Source organism: Dermacentor silvarum, chromosome 4 (genome assembly GCF_013339745.2).
Source record: "Dermacentor silvarum isolate Dsil-2018 chromosome 4, BIME_Dsil_1.4, whole genome shotgun sequence".
Taxonomy (NCBI): Eukaryota; Metazoa; Arthropoda; class Arachnida; order Ixodida; family Ixodidae; genus Dermacentor; species Dermacentor silvarum.
This window is the reverse complement of record NC_051157.2, coordinates 126,826,502-126,850,590: the sequence shown is the minus strand read 5'-3', so window position 1 is coordinate 126,850,590 and position 24,089 is coordinate 126,826,502.

Sequence of the window (24,089 nt, the reverse complement as noted above, 5' to 3'; positions counted from 1 at the left end):
GATTGCCTTCATTCAGCATCCTACTTTTCTTCTGTAGATTTGCGATCGGGGTACTGGCAAATCCCAATGCACCCGGCGGATAAAGAAAAAACGGCCTTTATAACCCCGGATGGCCTTTTTGAGTTTAACGTCATGCCGTTTGGGCTTTGCAATGCATCCGCGACTTTCGAACGATTTATGGACACCATTCTTCGAGGCCTCAAATGGGATATCTGCATGTGTTACCTAGACGACGTTGTCATCTTTGGAAGCACTTTTGAAGAGCACAACAGGCGCCTGGAAGTCGTCTTAGACTGCATCGAAAACGCCGGCCTAGTACTCAATTCTAAGAAATGTCACTTCGGTGAGCAGCAGACATTGGTGCTTGGCCATCTTGTAGACAAGGATGGTATCAGGCCTGATCCACAAAAGACAGCAGCTGTTGAAGCGTTTAAGCCTCCTCGGTCTGTTAAAGAGCTTCGTAGTTTTCTAGGCCTCTGCTCTTATTTCCGCCGATTTATACCTGCTTTTGCCGATGTCGCATAACCCCTGACTTGTCTTCTGCATAAGGACGCCGTTTTTGAGTGGACTCACGAGTGCGACGCATCTTTTCGTCAACTGAAGTTCTTACTGACGACGGGTCCCATGCTTCGGCACTTCGACCCAGCTGCACCAACAGAAATCCACACCGATGCGAGTGGCGTGGGGGTCGGTGGAGTCCTCGTTCAGCGATGCGGCCGGAACGAGCATGTCATTGCTTATGCGAGTCGTACGTTAAGTAAGCCTGAACGCAATTACACCGTTACGGAGCAGGAATGCCTAGCGGTCATTTTTGCTGTGCAACGTTTTCGCTCGTACGTGTATGGACGCCCATTCACAATCGTCACAGATCATCATTCGTTGTGTTCGCTTGTCAATCTTCGTGATCCCTCTGGTCGACTCGCGCGCTGGGCTCTACGTCTCCAGGAGTACAACTTCACAGTTTCATATAAGAGTGGTCGCCGACACGCTGATGCTGACTGCCTTTCGCGAATGCCGATAAACACCACTCTTTGTGATGCCGATAACTTTGATCATTTGATTGCTTCTTTGGCACCTGCATTCCCTGATACCTTCGAGAAGGAGCAGCGAGAAGACTTCAGCTTAGAGCCACTTTTCAACGCGCATGACTCCACAACAAGCCGAGGATATTGTGTTCGTGATGGCCTCCTCTACAAGAGCAATTTCGCAACCACTGGTACCCGCTTCCTTCTTGTAGTTCCGGAGAAGCTACGCTCCTCTATTCTGCAGGTTATGCACGACGATCCTACCTCCGGACATCTCGGAGCAGCGCGTACATTTCATCGTGCCCAAGAACGGTTTTACTGGCCCCGAATGCGTCGGTCGACTGAAATGTATGTGGCCCGTTGTGCTCAGTGTCAGGCCCACAAACACCTAACTACGACGCCAGCCGGCCTCCTACAACCACTGACGCCTCCGAGCTCTTCTTTCGAGCAAGTTGGAATTGATCTCATGGGTCCCTTTCCCCGCTCATCGAAAGGGAACCGTTGGATCATCGCATGTGCCGACCATCTGACCCGGTACTGCGAGACGGCTGCTTTGCCATCTGCCACCGCCAGCCAAGTTTCCTTTTTCCTCCTGCATTCGATCATTCTCCGCCACGGCCCTCCTCGAGTAATCATCAGTGACCGCGGCCGCCAGTTTACTGCAGATGTCGTGGAAGAGCTTCTTCGATTATGCGCTTCCAGCTTTCGCCACTCGACACCGTATCACCCGCAAACAAATGGGCTGACCGAGCGTACCAACCGCACACTGGTGAACATGTTGTCCATGTACGTCGCATCGGGCCATAAAAACTGGGACATTTTGCCATTCATTACATACGCTTTTAACACAGCAAAGCACGAGACTACTGGCTACAGCCCGTTTTTCCTACTCTACGCTCGTCCGCCGCGTCACACACTGGACACCATATTTTCTTTCTCCACCCACGACGATCTCACCATCGCCGAGACTCTGTGTCTCGCTGAAGAAGCTCGACGCTTGGCCCGCATACGTACTTTGGCTTCGCCAGAGCGGTCAAAAGCACGGTACGACAGGCACCATCGGGATGTCACCTATTCTCCAGGGGATCTAGTCTGGCTATGGCGTCCGGTGCGCAAACGTGGCCTGTGTCAGAAACTTCTTGCCAACTATACTGGCCCGTACGTTATTGTTGACCAGCTCAGTGAAGTGAATTATCGACTGGCGCGTCTCACTGCAACTGGACGGCGCTCCGCCAAGACTGAGGTTGTGCATGTCGCTCGTCTCAAGCCCTTCACACCGAGAACTTAGCTGACTTGCCCGGCGGGCTTCGTCTAGGAGGGGAAGACTATTACAGTCAATGTAGCCACATGAGTAGAAGAGGAGGAGTGTTGGCGGAGAAGACGAAGAAGAGAACGCTTCTTGCTCGTCGGAGGCTAGCCCTGAGGCCTGTTCAATAAACACCGTTTGTCGCGCGTCGTAACAATATTCTATAACATTACTTGATTTTATTCGACTGTGTATTTGCACCAATCCTTCTAATGTTCCCGCTGTTTCTCTATGTTGCCTTATTTCATCATTTGTTTAATGTAGCTAAAACTGTTTACATCAGGTTCTTGTTATCCTAATGTTTAACAATCTTCTACCAACATGTATAATTATTCCTGTGTATATATTGTTTTTCATATTGTCCGATATTATTCATTTCTTATATTTTTTGTCCTACGCACTGTCCGTTGCTGTCATTCTAAGGGGGCTGTCACCCCATCAAGCTACTCATTGCAGTAGCTTTTTGTGACTGCTCCTTTCCTTCTTGGAAAGCTAAATAAAGCAAATCTAATCAAATCAAACTGTCACCTGTCTATGATAAGTCGTACGGAAACGATGTGTCACACTGACTAATGTGCGGCATCGTTGACCAGTTAACGTTTGGTAGATTAAAATATCCTGCCCGTAAGATCCGATCACCCGGCATCACATTTGTTGCCATACAATTTTTCAAATCATAAGTTATATCGACGGATGAACCGGAGGTCTGTATATGGTACCCAAAACATAATGTTACACTGCGCTGATTAACATCGAGGAAGAAGAACACTAACTTGGGGGCTGAATAAGACGACACTTGAGTGAATGACTGGTTGGGTCAATCCTGTCAATTGTGTACATATTGTAAATACATTTTCCCGTCTTGCTTCTTCCCTCCGTCACATATTTGGTGGAAGTGCTGGGTACTACTGTGTACGACGGAGCTCCGCAGCGGACGTAGCCTGGCCACTAACAACATGACGACCACTTAGCCGTCATGGCGACAGGAGCTACCACTACCCCAACGTCGACAGTCATCTTGTCCCAGCCACGCGACCCAGGCACGTTTTCCGGGACCGACAATCTTGACGTCGATGAGTAGCTCCACATGTAAGAACTTGTGAACGCCCATAACAGGTGGGATCCAACTGTTATGCTGGCAAACATAATTTTCTACCTGCAAGGAACGGCACGGGTCTGGTTTGGAAACCACGAGGAAGAATTGACTAGCTGGGAGCAATGCAAGCAAAAGCTCCGTGAGTTTTTCGGCAAGCCTGTTGGCCGTCAGCGAGCTGCACAAGGGGAACTTGGGTCTCGCGTCCAGACGTCGACCGAATCATACCTGACATACATCCAGGATGTTCTCGCCCTTTGCCGCAAGGTTGACGAGCGGATGTCGGAAGAAGACAAAGTAAACCACACACTGAAGAACAGCGGATAACGCTTTTAATCTTCTGGTATATAAGAATTTTTCCACCATCGGCAACGTCTATAATGAACGTCGACGCTTCGAAAAAACAAAAAGTAGTCGCATCGCACACCAGTTCACGCGTCTTCCAAATACAGCTGCTACGTCATCGTGCGAAGATCTTCACTCTCCGCATCAGCCGCCAACGTCCGAGAGCCTTGTTCGTGTCGTTCGGCGAGAGATCAAAGCAGCGGCACCGGTTGGCTTCCAGACCTATGCTACCGATTCTCGACCGACAATTTCCCCCGTGCAGTCTGTCGTACGCGAAGAGTTGGCGAACCTTGGCATTCAGTCTGTCTGTTTCGTCAACCGATCGGATACCTACGCCTTTCCTACGATCCCTTCTTCGTGACGCCAGTACCCCTCTCGGTCTTTGCGCTACCCAGCGAAATCGCGAACATCCGAGGACAGGCCGATTTGCTTCAACTGCCGACGCGTTGGCCACATTTCCCGTCACTGCCACAATACTTGGACGTCATCGCAATATCAGCCTGCGTCCCCACCTTACCGCCGCTGCCATACTACTCTAATCAGGCATCCACATCTACACGGCTGAGTCGTTCACCCTCACCCCGACGTCCCCTGTCTCGCTCACCCACTATTCGCCGTTCTCCGTCCCCCATGTACCGGCGCTCTACAGGAAACTGACGGGCGCAGCTCCGAGGGGTGGCGCTGCTAGAACGACCCGGAGTGCACTACCTCTACTGACCTTACCAACGGATAGGAATTTACTTGATGTGTATGTGGATGGTGTCCCTGTTACTTCTCTGCTTGATACCAGTGCGCACATCTCTGTGATGAGCGACAAAGTTCGTCGACGGCTCACTAAAGTCCTGACACTTGCGGCATCCTATGTTGTGCGAGTCGCTGATGGTAGAACACTGGCCGCCAAACAACTGTATTTTTTACTGTAACTCAAGAGTGTCCCCATGACGTTATTCTAGGCCTTGATTTTCTATCAGCTCACTCTGCACTTATAGACTCCTCCGCTGACTTTTTTCAACTCCACCAGCCTTCCTCTCGTAGACTTCGGAATTGGGGAACACGTCCTACCGCAAGGCATAGCCTTGGGTACGCCGTCCTCCTCCCAAGACTGCCAGTCATCAGCCTTGACTGCTGATATTACGTCGTCTCCCGTTGACTCAACTTCTTTGCCGGCTGTCTTTCCGGAGTTCACAAACATGATTGCTCCCGATCTTCCACCTCACCACGCCGACCAGCTACACCATCTGCTTGCCTCGTTCAGCGACATTCTCGAACTGAATGGTCGCCCTTTAGGCCAGACCTCTCTCGCGACACACCGTATTGACACCGGTGACGCACACCCTATTCACAGGCGCCCATACAGCGTGTCTTTGCATGAACGACAAGTCATTTACATGGACGTCGAGAAGATGCTCTCTCGAGGTATCGTCGAACCGTCATCCAGTCCTTGGGCGCCCCTGTCGTTCTAGTTAAAAAGGACGACAGCTGGCGCTTCTGCGTGGATTACCGGCACCTGAACAAAATCACCAAGAAGACGTTTATCCTCTACCACGCATTGATGACGCCCTCGACTGCCTCCACGGTGCGAAGTAATTTTCTTCCATCGACCTTCGTTCCGGCAGATTGCCGTCGACGACATGGAGCGCGAGAAGGCTGCCTTTATAACGCCCGACGGCTTATACCAGTTCAAAGTCATGCCGTTCGGCTCATGTAATGCTCCAGCTACATTTGAGTGCATGATGGACGCACTCCTGCATGGTCTGAAATGGTCCATCTGTCTTTGTTACTTAGACGACGTCATCGTTTTTGCTCCTACATTTGCCACGCACCTGGAGCACCTCTCTCTCGTTCTTTCTGCTTTTCACACTGCTAGCCTTCAACTTATTTCATTTAAATGCCAATTCGGCCGCCGAAAAATTGCTATACTCGGTCATCTTGTTGACTCATCTGGTGTGCGCCCGTACCCGGACAAAGTTTGTGCCGTACAGAAGTTTCCCGTGCCAACCTGTACTAAAGATGTCCGCAGCTTCGTGGGTCTGTGCTCATACTTCCGCCGCTTCGTGCACAATTTTGTGGAAGTCGCCCGTCCTCTTACTGCTCTTCTGAAGGCAGACGTTTCCTTTTCTTGGGGCCCTGGGCACGCAACCGCCTTCTCGAAGCTTATCTCCCTCCTAACGTCTCCACCTATCCTGGCGCTCTTCGACCCGTCTGCTCGAACAGAAGTCCGCACTGATGCAAGTGGTCATGGAATCAGTGCCATTTTATGCCAACATCAGCGAGGTCATGACCGTGTGATTGCATACGCCAGCCGTCTGCTTTCTCTCTGAGCGGAATTATTCCATCACTGAACGTCAGTGTCTTGTGCTTGTCTGGGTAGTGGCGAAATTTTGCCCTTATATATATAGTCGGCCATTTAAAGTCACCACAGACCACCATGCACTCTGCTGGCTTTCGTCCCTGGAAGACCCTACCGGTCGCTTAGGGCGCTGGGCGCTACGCTTACATTAATACTCGTACACAGTTGCCTGCAAGTTCGGCCGTATACGCCAAGATGCTTACTGCTTGTCCCGCCATCCAGTCGACCCTCCTGATGTCCCTGCGACCGATGCTTCTACTTCTGTATTTTCGCTATCTGCTTTCGCTGACTTCGCTACCAAACAGTGCCAAGATTCAAACACACGTGGTATCATGGACAAGCTCATATCTGGGTCAAGTGATCCCTCCCTTCGCTTGTTCGTACTCCAGGACGGCATTTTACATCGGCGCAGCATACACCCTAGCGGACCTGAAATGCTGCTTGTCATTCCCCGGCATCTTCGTACCACTGTTCTGTCCCAGCTGCACGATGTACCAACTTCTGGTCACCTTGGAGAATCTCGTACATACGACCATGGCCGGCGACGATTCTTTTGACCTGGTCTGTACCGATCTGTCCACCACTATATCGCTTCGTGTGAGTTATGTCAGCGCCGGAAGAAGCCGTCTGTGCTCCCTGCTGGTCAACTCCAACCTCTTGACGTTCCTCCCGAGCCCTTATCTCGCTTTGGTGTACACCTCCTCCCCACATCTACCTCCGGCAACAAGTGAACTGCCGTCGCAACCGACTATACAACTCGGTTTGCGATCACCAGAGCTCTTTCAACCTCCTGTGCAACAGACGTAGCCGACTTCCTGTTGCACAACATCATTCTTCACGACGGCGCTCCTCGTCAACTTTTAACCGACCGGGGTCGCTACTCCCTCTCTACACTTGTGGACGACTTGCTCCGCTCCTCAAGTACTTTGAAGTATTATTACATAATGTATATATTATTAGTATATATTATTATAATGTACATTAACATTATTTCTAACTAATCATTTCTAATAATAATAAATAATAATGTTATTATTATTAACAAAATAAACTTAACAAAATAAAAAGATAATTTTGTTAATTTGTATTGTTAAAATAAACAAAATGTTAGTTGTTAATAATAATAATAATAAATAATAGTAATAATAAAGAAGTGCCTACCACTCACTTGCTCCGCTCCTCAAGTACAGCAACCCGATACATTAGCAGGCTACGCCACAACTGCACTGGGTATGTGGTCTTTTCAACGGACACCTTTCAAGTTAAAAACACGTTGCTGACGAAGACTTCTTGCAGCGTCGGTACTAGTGCTCGCGTGCGTCTAAATGTCGTACAAAAATCCCTCACGTGACTCGATCCTAGGCACCTAGGGACACGATCATTTAGGGACTTTTGAGAAGGCGCGATGGTGGCGCCAAGCGACGACGGCATGCGACGTCGTGTTCGTTCTCGGCGTGATCGTTCTCTGGCCCGCGCCGACCGCGCGTTGTTCAACATTGCGTGTGTGATTGTGCTTGCGTTGCTTGTGTATTGGTTGTGTGTTCTGTGTTACTTGGCGGAAAGCCGTGAGTAGTGCTTGTGTGGCAGTGCGGTTTTGCCCTCGGTGAGCTCTGGCAATACAGAACCTGCGTTGTGTGATCCGTGTTCCTTGACAATGCGGAGGTGGTGACGATTGAAATGTCGAAGTGGCGTAGCGCCTCGGCAGCGCAGTTCAGCGAACCACGATGTGGCGTCGCCGTGTCCGCCTTTGCATAACGGACGTCGAGGGATGTGCTGCTCTCTACAAGTCACAAAAATGCGACTGCGTCGACCGCCCACGGTTCAGCGCTGAATGTGTGGTTTGAGTACTGTGCTTGAAACGAGTGGTGCAGCTTTGGTGGCCTAATTTCGCACAATTGAGACGCGTGCTTTTGTGCAAAAAGGTCCCGCAGGGGCGTCTGCGAAAGCAGGCGTTTGGTGTGTTGCGACACCACGGACCCGAGCACATGGGGGTTGGACCCTCCCACGTTTAACCGTGCGTGGCTTAGCCGTGTCCGGGGAAAAGGGGATCCTGGGGGTTGAGCCGAAGCCGGGTGTTTGGACCTTTAAGGCCCCTCGGCGGAGGCAACACACCCCTTTGGCCTCTGCTTCACATAGACGGCACCCCCGGACTGACCCGCCCGGGGGAAACCGGTAGTCGTCTTTTCCTATCTCTCTCTACCATCACCTTCGTCTTTCCCTTCCACTTTTAATCTGTCCTGTCCTCTCATCTTTTCCATTCACTTCGACTTTTCCTGGCGGCAAGGGTTAACCTGGTGTGGCTGTCCTACCTTGGGTATACCATATTGGGTTATAGCAACGGCATACTGCTGGCGCTGTGCAGACTTGTCTTATGTTCTGCCACGTCCCCTTGTTGGGCTCCGCGGTGGGTGGCAGACGCCGTTGCCGAACAAGTAGTTTCTCTCCATGGGATCCCCGAACCCTTTCTCAACCGATCGTGCCTCGAAAAGGGTACGCACCGATGCGACATCACTATTCTTGAACAAACACAACGAACGTTTCCCGAAATTCCACGTCCTCCACTGCGAACAATCATCTACAAAAGCTAGAACAATTTCACCATTTCTTGTGGCCAAGTGCCTAAGAGAGACCATAGGAACTGGTTATAAGGTAACAAAGATGGCAAGTGGAGATTTGCTCCTGGAACTAAAAGACAAGGAACAATACAACAGACTAGCACACCTCGTAGCCTTTGGTAATATCCCTGTTTCTGTGAGCGCGCATCGAACTATGAACACAGTCAAAGGCGTAGTATCAGATGAAGACTTAATGACACTGAATGAAGAAGAACTCCTGGATGGATGGAAGGACCAAGGCGTAATCCACGTGCAGCGCATCACAATCAGAAGGAATGACAACGAAATCCCAACAAAGCATTTAATACTCACTTTCAGTTCAACCACATTACCCGACACTCTTGAAACCGGCTATGTAAAACTTCATGTTCGACCTTATATTCCGAACCCGCGACGTTGCTTCAAATGCCAAAGATTTGGTCACGCATCCCAAAGCTGCCGAGGGCAGCTTATGTGCGCAAAGTGCGGCACAACTGGTCACTCTTCTGAAGATTGCAAAAATGACGAGGTACATTGTGCGAACTGCGACGGTAGTCACCCGGCATACTCCAGAGCTTGTCCAGCCTGGAAGAAAGAAAAAGAAATAATTACTGTAAAAGTGAAGGAGAATATCACATTCCGCGAAGCACGTCAACGCATCTCCTCGTTGTTCTTGCTTAAAACATCTTTCGCCGAAGTGGTGCAACGGGGGGCGGCACCACAACGGCCTCTGGCGGTAGCCCGGACCACGCCTAGCGTGCCGAGGCTAACGCCACCCGCCCCTAAGGTGGGAGCAGCCAACGCTGCCCTGCCATCTCTCAAAGTGTCCACACCAGTGGCCTCTACAAGCTCCGGCAGCAGCCAGGCCACCGCAGAGGCCACAGGAGTCCTGTCGACCTCCGGTACGGTGGGGACGAAGACTTCGTCGCTCGAGACGAAGTCTACGCGACGCACACATCGCTCTCTGGAGCGGGTGTTCAGTGCCTCGCAAGAGGCTATGGACACCAGTCCAATCCAAACGGCGCAGGTAGCGTCGAAGGAGCGGCGAGGTTCTCTCGACCGCTCCAAAAAAGACAAAACACCAATTACAGGGCCTGACAAAGGCCTTGTAAAGTAAAGTCACTCTCCTCCCTTTTGAGACACACAGCGCCTTTTATTTTCCTCCAACATGAACACAATAATGCAGTGGAATGTTAGAGGACTAATCCACAACCTAGACGACATCCAAGAACTTATCAATAAATTTAATCCAAAGGTGCTGTGTGTTCAAGAAACACACCTAAACTCCAGAAACACCAACTTCCTACGTCAGAATATTGTTTTCCGAAGAGACCGCGAGGATTCTGCCGCATCATCTGGTGGTGTGGCCATCATACTCGACAGAAGTGTAGCCTGTCAGCAACTTCCACTCAATACGGCACTTGAGGCAGTAGCCGTTCGTGCTGTACTTCTGGGTAAGCTGATAACCATTTGCTCGCTCTACATACCCCCACATTACCCTTTACACAAGCATGAATTTCAGTCATTTATAGATGAATTACCAGAACCTTACCTCGTTCTTGGCGATTTCAATGCACACAGCAGCTTGTGGGGCGACACACGTATCGATGTGCGAGGACGCCTAATCGAACAATTTCTTTTCTCTTCTGGTGCGTGTCTCCTGAATAAGAAGGAACCCACCTACTACAATCTCGCAAACAAAACATTTTCTTCCATTGATCTCAGTGTAGCCTCCCCGTCTATATTTGGTGAACTTAAATGGGAGGTTATAAAAAATCCTTACGGGAGTGACCACTTCCCGATACTGCTGAGATCGCCACTACAAAACGAACCTCCACCACAGGCACCTCGCTGGAAGCTGGATATGGCAGATTGGGAGAAATTTCAAAGTCTTACAAGTAGTATCTCGTGGTCTGACATATCTTCGCTGGGAATTGATGCTGCCGTCGAGTATCTTACATCTTTTATAATTGATGCCGCTTCTGAATGTATACCTGAAATAAGTGGTGCGACTTGCAAACGCCGTGTCCCATGGTGGAACGACGAATGTCGGAACGCTCGTAGGAAGCAGAACAAGGCGTGGGGGTTGCTACGCGACTCCCCAACTGCGGAGAATCTTGTCAATTTTAAGAAAATTAAATCGGAGGGCCGAAGAACGCGCCGACAGGCCAGGAGAGAGAGTTGGGAGAAGTTTTTATCAGACATCAACTCATATACAGACGAGGGCAGAGTCTGGAAGAAAGTTAATAAGATAAACGGGCTACAAACTTATTCACTCCCGTTGGTAAACACACAAGGCGACAGTCTGGAAGACCAAGCTAACTGCCTGGGAGCACATTTTGAACATGTGGCAAGCTCATCCCATTATTCGCCAACATTTAAAAAACACAAGGCTACAATAGAAAAACAGAAAATAGAAAGAAAATGCACCGGAGACGAGGCATACAACCAGCCATTTTGCATCGCTGAGCTGTATGCATCGCTTAGTTGTTGCAACAAGTCTGCCCCAGGCTCTGACCGCATAGTTTATCAAATGCTAAAACACCTTCCCCATGAAACAAAGAAAACTCTCCTCTGCCTTTACAATGCTATATGGTCCTCCGGCAAGATCCCCGCCGCCTGGAAAGAGGCCATTGTCGTCCCTATACTGAAGCAGGGCAAGGACCCATCGTCTGTTTCGAGTTACCGACCTATAGCACTAACAAGCTGTCTCTGCAAACTGTTCGAAAAATTGATAAACCGCCGACTAATCCATTTCCTCGAATCAAACAAACTGCTTGACCCGTACCAATGCGGGTTTCGAGAGGGTCGATCCACCGCCGACCATTTGATACGTATTGAAACGCAAATTCGTGAAGCTTTTGTCCATAAGCAGTTCTTTCTGTCTGTATTCCTTGATATGGAAAAAGCCTACGATACCACGTGGCGGTTTGGAATACTTAGAGACCTCTCACACGTTGGTATACGTGGTAACATGTTAAATGTCATAGAAAGTTACTTATCTAATCGCACATTCCGTGTTCGTGTGGGAAATGCTGTATCAAGACCATTTGTGCAGGAAACTGGAGTGCCACAGGGCGGGGTGCTCAGTTGCACTCTCTTTATTGTAAAAATGAGTTCTTTGCGTCTGTATATCCCAAGAAACATGTTTTATTCTGCATACGTCGATGATGTACAGATAGGTTTCGCCTCGTGCAATCTCGCAGTCTGTGAGCGGCAGATTCAGCTTGGTCTGAACAAGGTGTCTAAGTGGGCAGACGAGAATGGATTTAGCCTTAACCCACAAAAGACCACCTGCGTCCTGTTCTCCAGAAAGAGGGGTCTGCACCCCGATCCTGACATTGAGTTGCAGGGACAACGTGTGGCCGTAAAAACCGAACATAAATTTTTAGGTGTGATTCTAGATACGAAGCTTACGTTTGTGGCACACATACGGTATCTAAGAAACAAATGCATGAAAACAATAAATATTCTAAAAGTGTTGTCACGCACCGCTTGGGGTAGTGATACACGGTGTCTTTTGAATTTGTACAAGAGCCTCATACTCACAAGATTAGATTACGGCGCCATAGTGTACCATTCCGCTACGCCAAGCGCCCTAAGGATGCTGGATCCTGTACACCATCTAGGCATCCGCCTAGCCACTGGTGCCTTCAGGACAAGTCCTGTGGCAAGCCTGTATGTAGAGGCGGACATGTGGTCGCTTGATATACAACGTTTATCCTTAAGCCTCACCTATTTCCTGAAAGTAAATTCGAACCCGGAACATCCGTCCTTCTCAACCGTAAATGATATGACCAGTTCCACACTCTTCAATAACCGGCCGACAGCAAGAGAACCCTTTTCACTACGTGTAAGAAAAATTAGTGAAGAAATGGACATCCCACTACTTGAAAATACCCTGATGGCCCCAGCAAAGCCAGTGCCACCGTGGCAGTGGCAACTCATAGAATGTGATACTTCGTTTGTAGTGGTCACAAAAGATGCTCCAGAAGCACATATCCGGATGCATTTTCTAGAAATCCAGTTTAAGTACTCGTCCTGCACTCAGTTTTACACTGACGCTTCCAAGTCACATGCAGGGGTATCTTATGCAGTAGTCGGCCCATCGTTCTCCGAGTCCGATGTACTGCACCCGGAAACAAGCATTTTTACGGCTGAGGCCTATGCACTTTTATCGGCTGTGAAGAGTATAGGAAAATCCAAACTCAAAAGATCAATAATATTTACAGACTCCCTAAGCGTCGTAAAAGCCGTCATGACTCTACATAGACACAAAAACCCTGTACTTATTGAACTATATTCTGCTCTGTGCAAGGCATACCTGTCTAACCAGCATATTATTTTGTGCTGGGTGCCTGGCCATCGAGGCATCGAGGGCAATGTTCTGGCTGATCAAATGGCCACATCAACTACATCGCGAGCCCTTAACCCTACCGCTTCTATCCCTGCCACAGATCTCAAGCCCTACTTGAGAAAGAAAATTCGAAGCCACTGGCAGCGCTTGTGGGATGCCGAAACGAACAACAAGCTCCACTTAGTTAAGCCACAGATAGGTCCCTGGCGTCCCGTTACGAAAATTCGAAGAACTAATGTCCTATTCTCTCGTCTGAGAATAGGACATACATTCGGCACCCACAATTTTCTCTTGACTGGAAATGACCCGCCAACCTGTGGTAGATGTGGAGAGAGGCTTACCGTTCTCCACGTGCTCGTGGAGTGCAGGGAAGCCGAAAGAGAGAGAAAAAGACACTTTCCTCTAGCGTACCAGTACCGTCTACCTCTCCACCCCGCTATGTTTCTTGGTGACGAACCTCTCTTTAACACCAAAGCTGTTTTGGATTTTCTGAGCGATGTTATACTGCATGTTATTTGCCCAATAGTCTCGTAGCGCATCCACTCCTCAGAGGATGTCGCCGCGACAGTAGTTTTGCATAGCAGGTGCCTCCAGGCCCTTACGTGTTCAAAGGGTCTGTCAAAGCAGTACTGCTTTTCGCTTATATATTTTCGTTTATCGTCATCATCGTGAAATTTGTTCTTTCATTATCATAGTGCACCTCATTAGCCAATGCCATAATTTTATTACATATATTTTTACGCATTTTACAGCGATCTGTTTTTAGGCCCTTTTACAGCCACGACACACCTTTCGCAATTCATTGGTCCATTGTCAGTTCATAACCACTGTCCTGGCGCTCTTTGGCCATACCTGGCCCTTGCGCCATTAAACACCATTCATCATCATTTGTGCAAAAAGGGCAACAAATCGTATCTTAACCCGCTGAGGCGATGCTACAATGTCAACAATGCCGTGCATGTTTATTATGATGGTAGTCTCTACAGCAAGCATGCTTTAAGCAAGCAAGCGTGCACTGCAGCTATGCTGTTAATATAGCCTCAACTCGAATGTGGCGTTTGCAGAACCCTTATGTTTGTTTCTGCTTTCAAACAAGCTGCATGTTGTTAGGATTATCACTCACATGAAACATGGGGGTCCATCGTGTGGGTTGGGGCCCAGCACGAATGTGTGGTGAGGGGGTGTGGGGTTGGTGGCTGTGTCAGGTGCCTCACTGAATTTTGTCATTGGAATAAGCTCAATGTAGAAGGACACACTATATACTTGATGGCTCACTTTCACGGATATTGCCTTTTTTCATTGAAATTTCTAGCCTCAGGACGTGCCTCGCATTATATTCGGGTTCGTGACACATATAATCACAATATTTTTTTCTTTAGAAGAGACCAAAAGCCGCTCGTTGCATCATATTTGTGGCCGTGTTAGTTACATGCAAATCCAGTGCTTTCAGTGCCCATTGACTGACTGAGGGGTGAAGGACTTTGGCAGTGGTAGCAGCACCAAAACAGCTGCCCAAATGGTATACCCTATTGTGTTAGATTTCTTGTGCACATGGGTGTACTGTGAAAAAACGTCAAAGGAATTCCACAGTTGCTGCAGCATCACGTCTGGATCTGTGGATCACTGAGCGGTTGTTTGATCACATGTCTGAATTTCTGTTGTCACTGAGTGGTTCTTTGATCATTAGCTTAGGCTGTCTGTTTTCTACATATGGCGGCAATGGCGTCAGACTAGCTGCAAAAATGGGATTTTGCTGTACAATCACAGGTTGGTTGCTTTTCTGACTGTTACATTGCTCTATTTGCTGCAACTGCCGCCAAATGTTGCTTTACAATGTCTGGTGAATGCCTTGAACGTGAACCACATTTGGATGATGCTTGTGAAAGTATAACATACTCCTTGTATGTAAAGAAAACTATCACACCGGTAGGTGTGGTGGAGTCACTGATGAAATAGAAGTTGAAAAATGAAAGTTCTCGCAAAATCTGGAAGTGTTCATGGCGCTTGCCATCAAAAATGTGTAACAATCCAAGCAAACATAAAGATAACCTACCTATCCCGAAGAATATGAAAGTGATGCTTCAAGTTGTCAACTTAAAGCTTGATATACTGGTGCCGATCAAGGAAAGAGTTGAGATTATATAGAAGGATTCAGTGCAAGTCATGTTTAATCAGCTTGGCAATCTTGTCAAAACGACCAAATAAAATTGTGACAACTTTTAAGAGATTACCATGATAACGTGATGAGGTTGCTGGCATTATTTGGTGCTTGGGAAACAAAGCATCACAGGTATGTGGTGATTGGGCTTCTCAAATAAAACAATTAGGTGTGCCACTAAAGATATCTAATGAATTGAAAACAAACCACTGAAAGAAGTTGAGTGTGCAAAGGCAAATCGCTACAGCTATATTTGCACAGTAATAGAAAAGTTGTAATCGGGCTGATGGTGCACAGGTGATGGATGTATATTGCATGTTCGAGGGCTTAATTTTTCATGAGCTACTCATTTTTGTTTTCCTGTTTTGTTTCCATGTGCCTTAGTGAGTGGAATGCCTGACTGCAGACTCCCGTCATTATGTACAGTTAATGGAAAATAAAGTAAATTTTTCTATAGAACTCTTTTTTGTAACTTCTGTTCAGCTGCAAATGACGCAGTTGTCCCTACTCTGCATTGAATGGTGAAGGGGGGGGGGGGGGGGTGAGCGCATGCAGGCACGCTATTTACTGGAGCTTTGGGGCGCCCTCACTATGGCTGCTCACATGCCCATTTTTCTGGCTGTAACAACCTAGAGTCAGTGCACAGGTGTTTTTAACGTTCCACGATTAAGTAAACTTGACGTCACTATGCACTAATTTAGATTATGACAGCCCAAGATGGCAACTGCTATGAACTGAATATAAAATTGCCTATAAGCATGCATTGTGCAATTGAATGCCTGTGAATTCTGTAATGACACTTTCATGAAATTAACTGGCATGGTTTGCTTGAAACTGAAAACATGTTTGATCCTCAGTTGTGGCAGACTTCTCAGATTCACTATAACATATTTGATAATGCAGTTGCAGATTGTGAAGAAATTGAAGCGGCTGTTACTCTCGGTGAGAATCAGTCATGCTCATTAGAAATTATAGCTAAGGCTATAATATACATTACTTCAGGTGAGATCGAGTAATGTTGAGATAGGAGCTCAGCTGTGGCACATAGGTACAGGGGAATTTAGAAAGAAAAATTCTGGCACAACCCATTTCATGATGATGCCGATGCTAATACGATAGCATTGAAATAATGTAGAGACATTGTATTGCCACCACAGATATCAGTCATGTATGAGCCGGGATCCTCTCTCACGAGTCCCTCTGGACATGCTACGCCTGTTAGCAGGGTTGCCGCTAAGTCGGTGACATTCGATTCGAATCTGCCCAGCACCTAAGAATTTTTTTTGTCATTGATGAGCGGCCTGGCCCATACCTTGTGACCTATTTTTGTTTCAAACTGGGTGTCCTCAGCACAGCAGACCCAGTGCTCTACCCATTATACCATCAATTACCCAGTGACCCAAGTTTACGGAAAAATGGATAAAGACCCGGACAGACAGGAAGATATGATATTCCACACTTTTCAGGGTCTAAGAATGATAATTCTAGGCAATATACACAACTGGCCTGTTATGGATACGTTGCCGGCATTGCAGGAGAACAATTTACAATTTAGAGCTTCTATTGGTAAAACCACAACAATATACACAATTTTGATTTCACAAGAAACAGTAGTGCCATCTGGTTTATGTATTCATCTACGTCACAGGCTCCAGAAGGAGTATTGCGTGGAGGGGGGAGGGCATCGCATAACAAAGGAGCGAAAAAGTTATACAACGTTAGAAATATAAACAGCGACACAATGTGTGATCAACGCAATAAATTGAAAAGAACAGAAATTATAAAATCGTGAAGTAAAATTCTACCATTAGAAAGCTGGGTTAACAGTGCGTATAACCCAGCTGACAAGAAACCCAGCTGAACCAAGTAACCCAGTATGATTGCATAATTACATAAAAAAAAAGTTACATACACCAGAAATAGAAACACTTAAAGACTACCCAAACATACTGATTTTTTGTCTGAAGGTCGCAGTATTGTTAGTGTCAGCAATGTTATCGAGAAGACCATTCCAATGCCTAATGGCACGTGGCAAAGCAGACAAGCCAAAGGCATTAGTTCAACCAAACATTTGCTGGACACTAAGGAGATTGTGCAAGCACCTAGATGTGTGGGATGGACAAACAAGAGGCAAGGTGGACGACTGCTCACTATGAATGATTTTATGTAGCAGACAAAGCGACACTACATTCTGGCATGATTCCAAGGATGGTAGTGACAATGACAACATAATGTTAGATACGCTCAAATATTGGTTGCAATCCCTGGCGATTAAACGTGCAGCACAGTTTTGGCTATACTCAAGAATGCGGATTAGATATGCCTGGTGAGGCGACCAAATTGAACCTGCATGCCAATTCTACTTGGGGCAAGAATAATGTTTGATATGCAAGCTTTCTTGTGAAGGAAGGAGCAGCATGAAGGTTACATTTTTGAAGATTGATGATCAAATCACTTGTGTATATGGAGGTTAATCGATAGTATATACAACACTGCCACAGTGCAGTCAAGACATTGCAGTAGTGAAAAAAATTCAGAGCACTTATCAAACAAGGACATGTATGCAAACAGCAACGCAACACACATGGAGATGAGATGCAGTGCACCAATGCCCTTGTAGCCTACAATGTGTGGTTACTCAATATTTAGAAGCAACGGCGCTACTACTAGGGCAACTACAAGTGTTGTGCACGGGTGACGAGTTGACCCTAGTAGCAGCAGAAGGCACTTGGCTGTGAACTTGCGGGGCGATCAGCTGTTGCGACAACAATGAACTGTAGCCTGCCTAGGTCGAAGGGAACACAGTACGTTGGCCTGTTGGCTCTTCACTGATGTTGCGTAAGGGCCTATAATTTGTGCAGAAAGCATGTGGCCATCCATGGCTCAATCACAGTTGTTTGGTTGTGGGTGCCGATATTGCTCTTAAATTTTCCAAAAATGTGGGCATGACCAACTTAGTCGTCTGCAGTTTCACTTTTCTGTCACCACCAAAGAACACTGCCAATGGTGCAGTTTTTTGGTAGGCTTAGCATCTTTTAAAAGCACCTTAAAAGAACATTGCCAAGAATTTCTCATCAAATTGACAAAACACAAAAGAACAAACCAGCTTAGCTAGCCTCCCCATTTTGCAAACAGAATAGCAGCTCACTTTGAAGAAAATGGGCCCATATTGTCATCATGCTTACTGAGAGCATGCAAAGCGTGGAATGCCAGATTGGGAGCAGTACTGGGGCACTCCTGCCAATCTTCTCATGGTAGACATTGTCTTATAACACATGCTAGGCATGTATATATGCTACATGTTTTTAATGTGAGAAAAACTGCAAAGCTGGCCGGCAGCATATCGCAGCACCTTCGCCATCGGCGTCTGCCAAGCAAGGACTGGTTACGTAAATATTATTGCGTCGACGCTACCGAATAGGGCGCGCACAGAGGCGCTGCTCTAGGGCGCCGGTTTGCGAACTGGCCGTTGCCAAGACGCCGACGTGAATTGGATATTTCGAGCGTCTGCACAGCACGGATTTCACGGCGTTCTGCCACCACAACTGCACCACTCGTTTCAAGCACAGTACTCGAACCACACATTCAGCGCTGAACCGTGGGCGGTCGACGCAGTCACATTTTTGTGACTTGTAGAGAGCAGCACATCCCTCGACATTCGTTATGCAAAGGCGGACACGGCGACGCCACATCGCGGTTCGCTGAACTGCGCTGGCGAGGCGCTACGCCACTTCGACCTTTAAATCGTCACCACCTCTGCATTGTCAAGGAACACGGATCACACAACGCAGGTTCTGTATTGCCAGCGCTCACCGAGGCCAAAGTCGCACTGCCACACAAGCACTACTCACGGCTTTCCGCCAAGTAACACAGAACCTACAACCAATACACAAGCAACGCAAGCACAATCACACACGAAATGTTGAACAACGCGCGGTCGGCGCGGGCCAGAGAACGATCACGCCGTGGATCACGCCGAGAACGAACACGCCGTCGCATGACGTCGTCGCTTGGCGCCACCATCGCGCCTTCTCAAAAGTCCCTAAATGATCGTGTCCCTAGGTGCCTAGGATCGATTCACGTGAGGGATTTTTGTACGACATTTATACCCGTGCCACACGGGTAAAGTGCACTTTGAGCGAGTGCACTTCAGCGCGCTGAGTGTCACTTTGGCGGTGTGCTGCTACACGAGAAAGAAAAGTGTTCTTTCAAATTGATGACCATGGCGACCGGGAGTCAGACGCGAAAGCATATGTTTATTAATATAAAAATGTGTGCACGAAAACAGTTTATTATTCTTAAAAACAACATTTACAATCCATATTTATAAGCGCCGGCAACGACGGAAACTTGACCAGCAACAGTCAAAACGACTCGATTCGCAAAACTGCGCAGTCATTATCAGGCGTGGTCGTGAACAGCCCGAGAGCAAGAGTAGTTTTTTTTGCTGTTCTTGGTTTTTTTGCGGTGTAGCACATTTTATTATCTTGTAACGTTAGCAATTTAAAACAATGGTATTAAAAATTACTCCTGACTCTTCTTTCAATATCACTTTATGTATCTTGTAAGTATTGCTAACGAGGCTACACACTTTGCCGCCGCGAAGTGAGTTCGCCGAACACACTCGCCGGCGAGTGCACTCTGCAGCGAGTGTCACTAAGCGTTCCCGTGTGGCAGCCTGCGAATGACACTAGCCGCGAAGTGCACTCGCTCAAAGTACACTTTACTTTGCCCGTGTGGCACGGGTATTAGACGCACGCCTAGTGCTCGCTTGCTGGTAGTGGCAGCGTGTGCCCGACTTCACGTACTCGTACAAGGCGCGGAAACACTGGGTCGATAAGAGACCGACAAGACGCGGACGCCTACGATTGGCCGACCATTCAGCACTGTGTCGCTAAGACCATGTTATCATACCGGGCCTACAAGACGTAACCGACGAGCGCGAGTTGTCGTACTGCGACGGGCTTTCTTGTCGACGCACCGATAAAATCAGCGTGCCGACCATCGTTCGACCGAACCCCGCGCGATCGGCCGTCAAACCGATAACGCGATAGCCGCAACGGCTTAGTTGGTTATATAAATAATCGCGCTCAAAGTTAATCAAGACATGCCTACGAAGTTGAAATGCACAAGATTCGACCCTCTCAATCCGTGCACATAAGTTTGAGCCAATGTTGATCGTGTTCAGCGAAGGTTAGGACTGGCGCCGTTGAGTTAGCGCACCCGCTACCGGCGGACCTGTACTGAAAAGTAAGCAAGTTAGGATGAAGGAAATTGCTTTTATAGACCAGTTCCAGCCTTAGCGATTTGAAATAAACTACTCTTCGCTTCGATCGCCGCGAACACAATAAGCTGCAAGCGGGGACACAGCGCTGTGCCCAACGCCTGCGCCAACATCTGTAGGTCACCGTTCCCGTAGGCTGCCGGTCGTATTCGCAACGTAGATGGGTGGGTTTTTACGTGTTGGCATGCTGACACATTTTTTAATTCCTGAGATGTATTGTTTATCTCTGCGTCAAATCCGAAACCATTAAGAGACGGTACATTCGGTACAGCAGCATAAACAGCCGCCTCGCTCAGTTATATACCAACGGTGTCAGCGATGGCATCGGCGTCTTTGCAGAACACAGCGTTTACATGAGCGCTTATGCGAGCACAGTTTTCTCTATGCTTTATGACATGCGCAAACTAACTATGACGAAGTTAAAGAAAAGCGAGAATCAGTAATAAATTAACAACCCGTTATTTCTAACTGGATCACAGTGTCACATGTAAGAGGTCGCCGGTGGCGCGAAAAAGAAGAGGAGCACGCGATGCCCGGTGTTCCGAACGGCGCGAGCGCGCGAGGCGCACGTACCGAGGCATAGTCGAGGGATGAACGGCGCTGTCCGTAGAGTTTCAACGTGGCACCGGGTCAGGAAGGTCGCATCTCCAGCTATGTTCTGGCGACGGGAGACTTGGGGGTCTGGCTGAGTCCGTGACGCTGGCCGTCCAAGGTGTGGCCGTTGACCTCGGCAAGTTCGGGCGAGGCTCCTGGACGGGCTGCAGCTTCTCACGACAGGACCAGGCACCCCAGAGAGGATCCCCCTTCTGCGGCAGACCGGCACGTTTGATTCTCCTCGGGACGCCACGTCGGCACTCTTGAAGAAGTTGCGACGCGTCCCGACGCTAGGCCTAGGCAGGTGGGCCTAAGCTACGCTGAGCTCCATCGCTGACGAGCTGACGAGCTTATCACCCATGAACCGACGAGCTCACCGCCGGAAAAGAGACAGCGTGAGTCGTCGGCACCTACGGCAGTAACGACACCCGAACTACTTGGACCCGACGTGAGGAACGTCAAGTCGGCGGACCGTAAGAGCCCACATTTTGATATCGACGCAGTTAGGCCGGGGCCAAGGTGGTCAGACTTTTAAGGGCGAAGACTATGACTGACCTAGAGACGTTAAGGCGGAGCTAGGCTCCGGAAATGAGATAGTTGTTTTTCCAGTAGTGCTGTATTTAGTTTTGAATTCTCTATTAAGTACGCTTTTTCGTGGAGTGATGTCTTTAGTTTTTCGTACCGTTAGTTTTGAGTTTCAGTTTCGGTTTTGTGTGTTGCGTGCGTTCATCGCTCTTGTACGTATTAAATCCTCGTTTGCCATGCCGCCGATCGTGTCTCTCCTCCATCGAGAGTAGCGCATGCTCGCAACTCTCCACACTCCCAACTAAAGGTGACACACAGTCGCCATTGTTTAAGTGGCTCAGCCGCTCATACTGACTCGTCTCACGATGGAACAACGCGGCTCAAATGAGCAGATATGTGTGTTTTATTTTACGTCTTGACATTGTTTCATATCAGCGCCTTTTCATATATGCACCTTTTCCCCGTTTTTTTTTTTTTTTAACGCTAACAACGATCTGTGGCTGTAGATGCCGATGTAAACAAGTGCACCGCTTTGATAAATCCGACGCAGAAGACTGCGCACTCGAAAGCATCTTATTTATGCGAAATGTCTAAATAATGTGTAAAAAGAATTTTTAAAAAGCGAGGTGCAAGTGCAGGAGTTAGCGACAACAAACTCCACAGCAGCCGCGGCGACGGCAGAGGGTACTCAGCGTGCCTTTATCGGCCGCACTACAAACAAAACAGCACACTCAGGTCTGCTCACCCTACATGTATATAGTTGGTGAGTGCCACATGGCTTCCAGGAACGACATGCTGCCCCGCAGAAGCCATTAATAATTATTCGCGATCCACGAAACGCACAACCGATGCGCACTTAACACGGTCGCAGGTTCACAAATCAACCGGCGAAAGCCCCAGCACCCTTCCAAAACGTTTCCAGCGGCGTGCGGCAGAGGACAGCACAGGAAAATGAAAAAAGCGGATTAGCCGCGGTACCTAAAGTATACGGGTCGGACGGCGCGCGCAGAAGCGCAAACGTGAGCTCAACTTAAACACGCCGTCGTCATTATTCTGTTGCGATGATTGATGCGAAAGCATCGAATAGCCCATTGGACGAAAAAAACCGGCGTTTGTCGTCTCCGCGAAACGGCATCTAAATTCCATTGACTGGGGACGCATATTAGTCGACAGTACTACAAGCCAGTTAGAGCTGATGCTAGTTTCTAGGGGAATATAAATTAAAAATAGATATTGACTTTACAAGCACCCTGTATATGGGACTGTATCATCACTTTGATTTAAGTAATTTATGTATGCCCCTTTTTATATTATTGTACCTAAAATGAATGTATCCCTATGCTGCAGAAACGTGTAATACAGTTATCCATACTTTAATTAATTAAATAACTGCAATTTATCTATTACTACATGACAACCGCCCTAAATTATCATTCCTGTAAAATATTTCTAGTCCATAAGGACATTGCGGGCAACATTGATGAATTCTACAGCATTAAGGAGAGGGTAGCAGTCGTTTCAATAAAGCTGAATAGGAGGTATAGAATGAAGATAGTACAAACCTACGCCCCAACCTGCAGTCACGATGATGAAGAAATAGAACAGCTTTATGAAGATGTTGAATTAGCAATGAGAAAGGTGCAAACTCTTATACTGTAGTCAAGGGCGACTTCAATGCAAAAGTGGGGGAAAAGCAGGTTGGTGAGCAAGCAATTGGCAACTACGGCATCGATTCTAGGAATGCAAGAGGAGAGATGTTAGTAGAATTCGCGGAAACGAATAGACTCCGAATAATGAATACCTTCTTCGGAAAGCGCGCAACAGGAAGTGGACCTGGAAAAGCCCTAATGGATAAACAAGAAATGAAATAGATTTCACACTCTCTGCCGATCCAAGCATAGTGCCAGATGTAGATGTGTTAGGTAAGATAAAGTGCAGTGACCATAGGTTAGTGAGGTCTAGAATTTCTCTCAATTTGAAGAGAGAAAGAGTAAAATTATTCAAGAGGAAACAGGCCAACCTAGAGGCAGTAAGGGTAAAAGCAGACTAATTCAGGCTGGTACTCGCAAACAAATATGCAGCTTTGGAACAGGAAAATCAAGATAACATAGAGGTAATGAATGGAACCGTAACTAGGCTGATCTCAGAAGCAGCAATTGAAGTGGGAGGTAAGGCACCAAGGCAGCCAGTGGGTAAGCTCTCCCAAGAAACAAAGGACCTAATAAAGAAAAGACAAAACATGAAAATGTCCAACTCAAGAAATAAGATAGAATTCGCTGAACTGTCAAAACTTATCAACAAGAAGAAAGTAAGGGATATTCGAAATTATAACGTAGGAAAGATTGAGGAAGCCGTAAAATATGGACGCAGCATGAAATCAGTCAGAATAAAACTAGGCATAGGGCAAGGCGAGGTGTATGCACTAAGCAGGGTAATATCATCAACAATTTCGATGAGA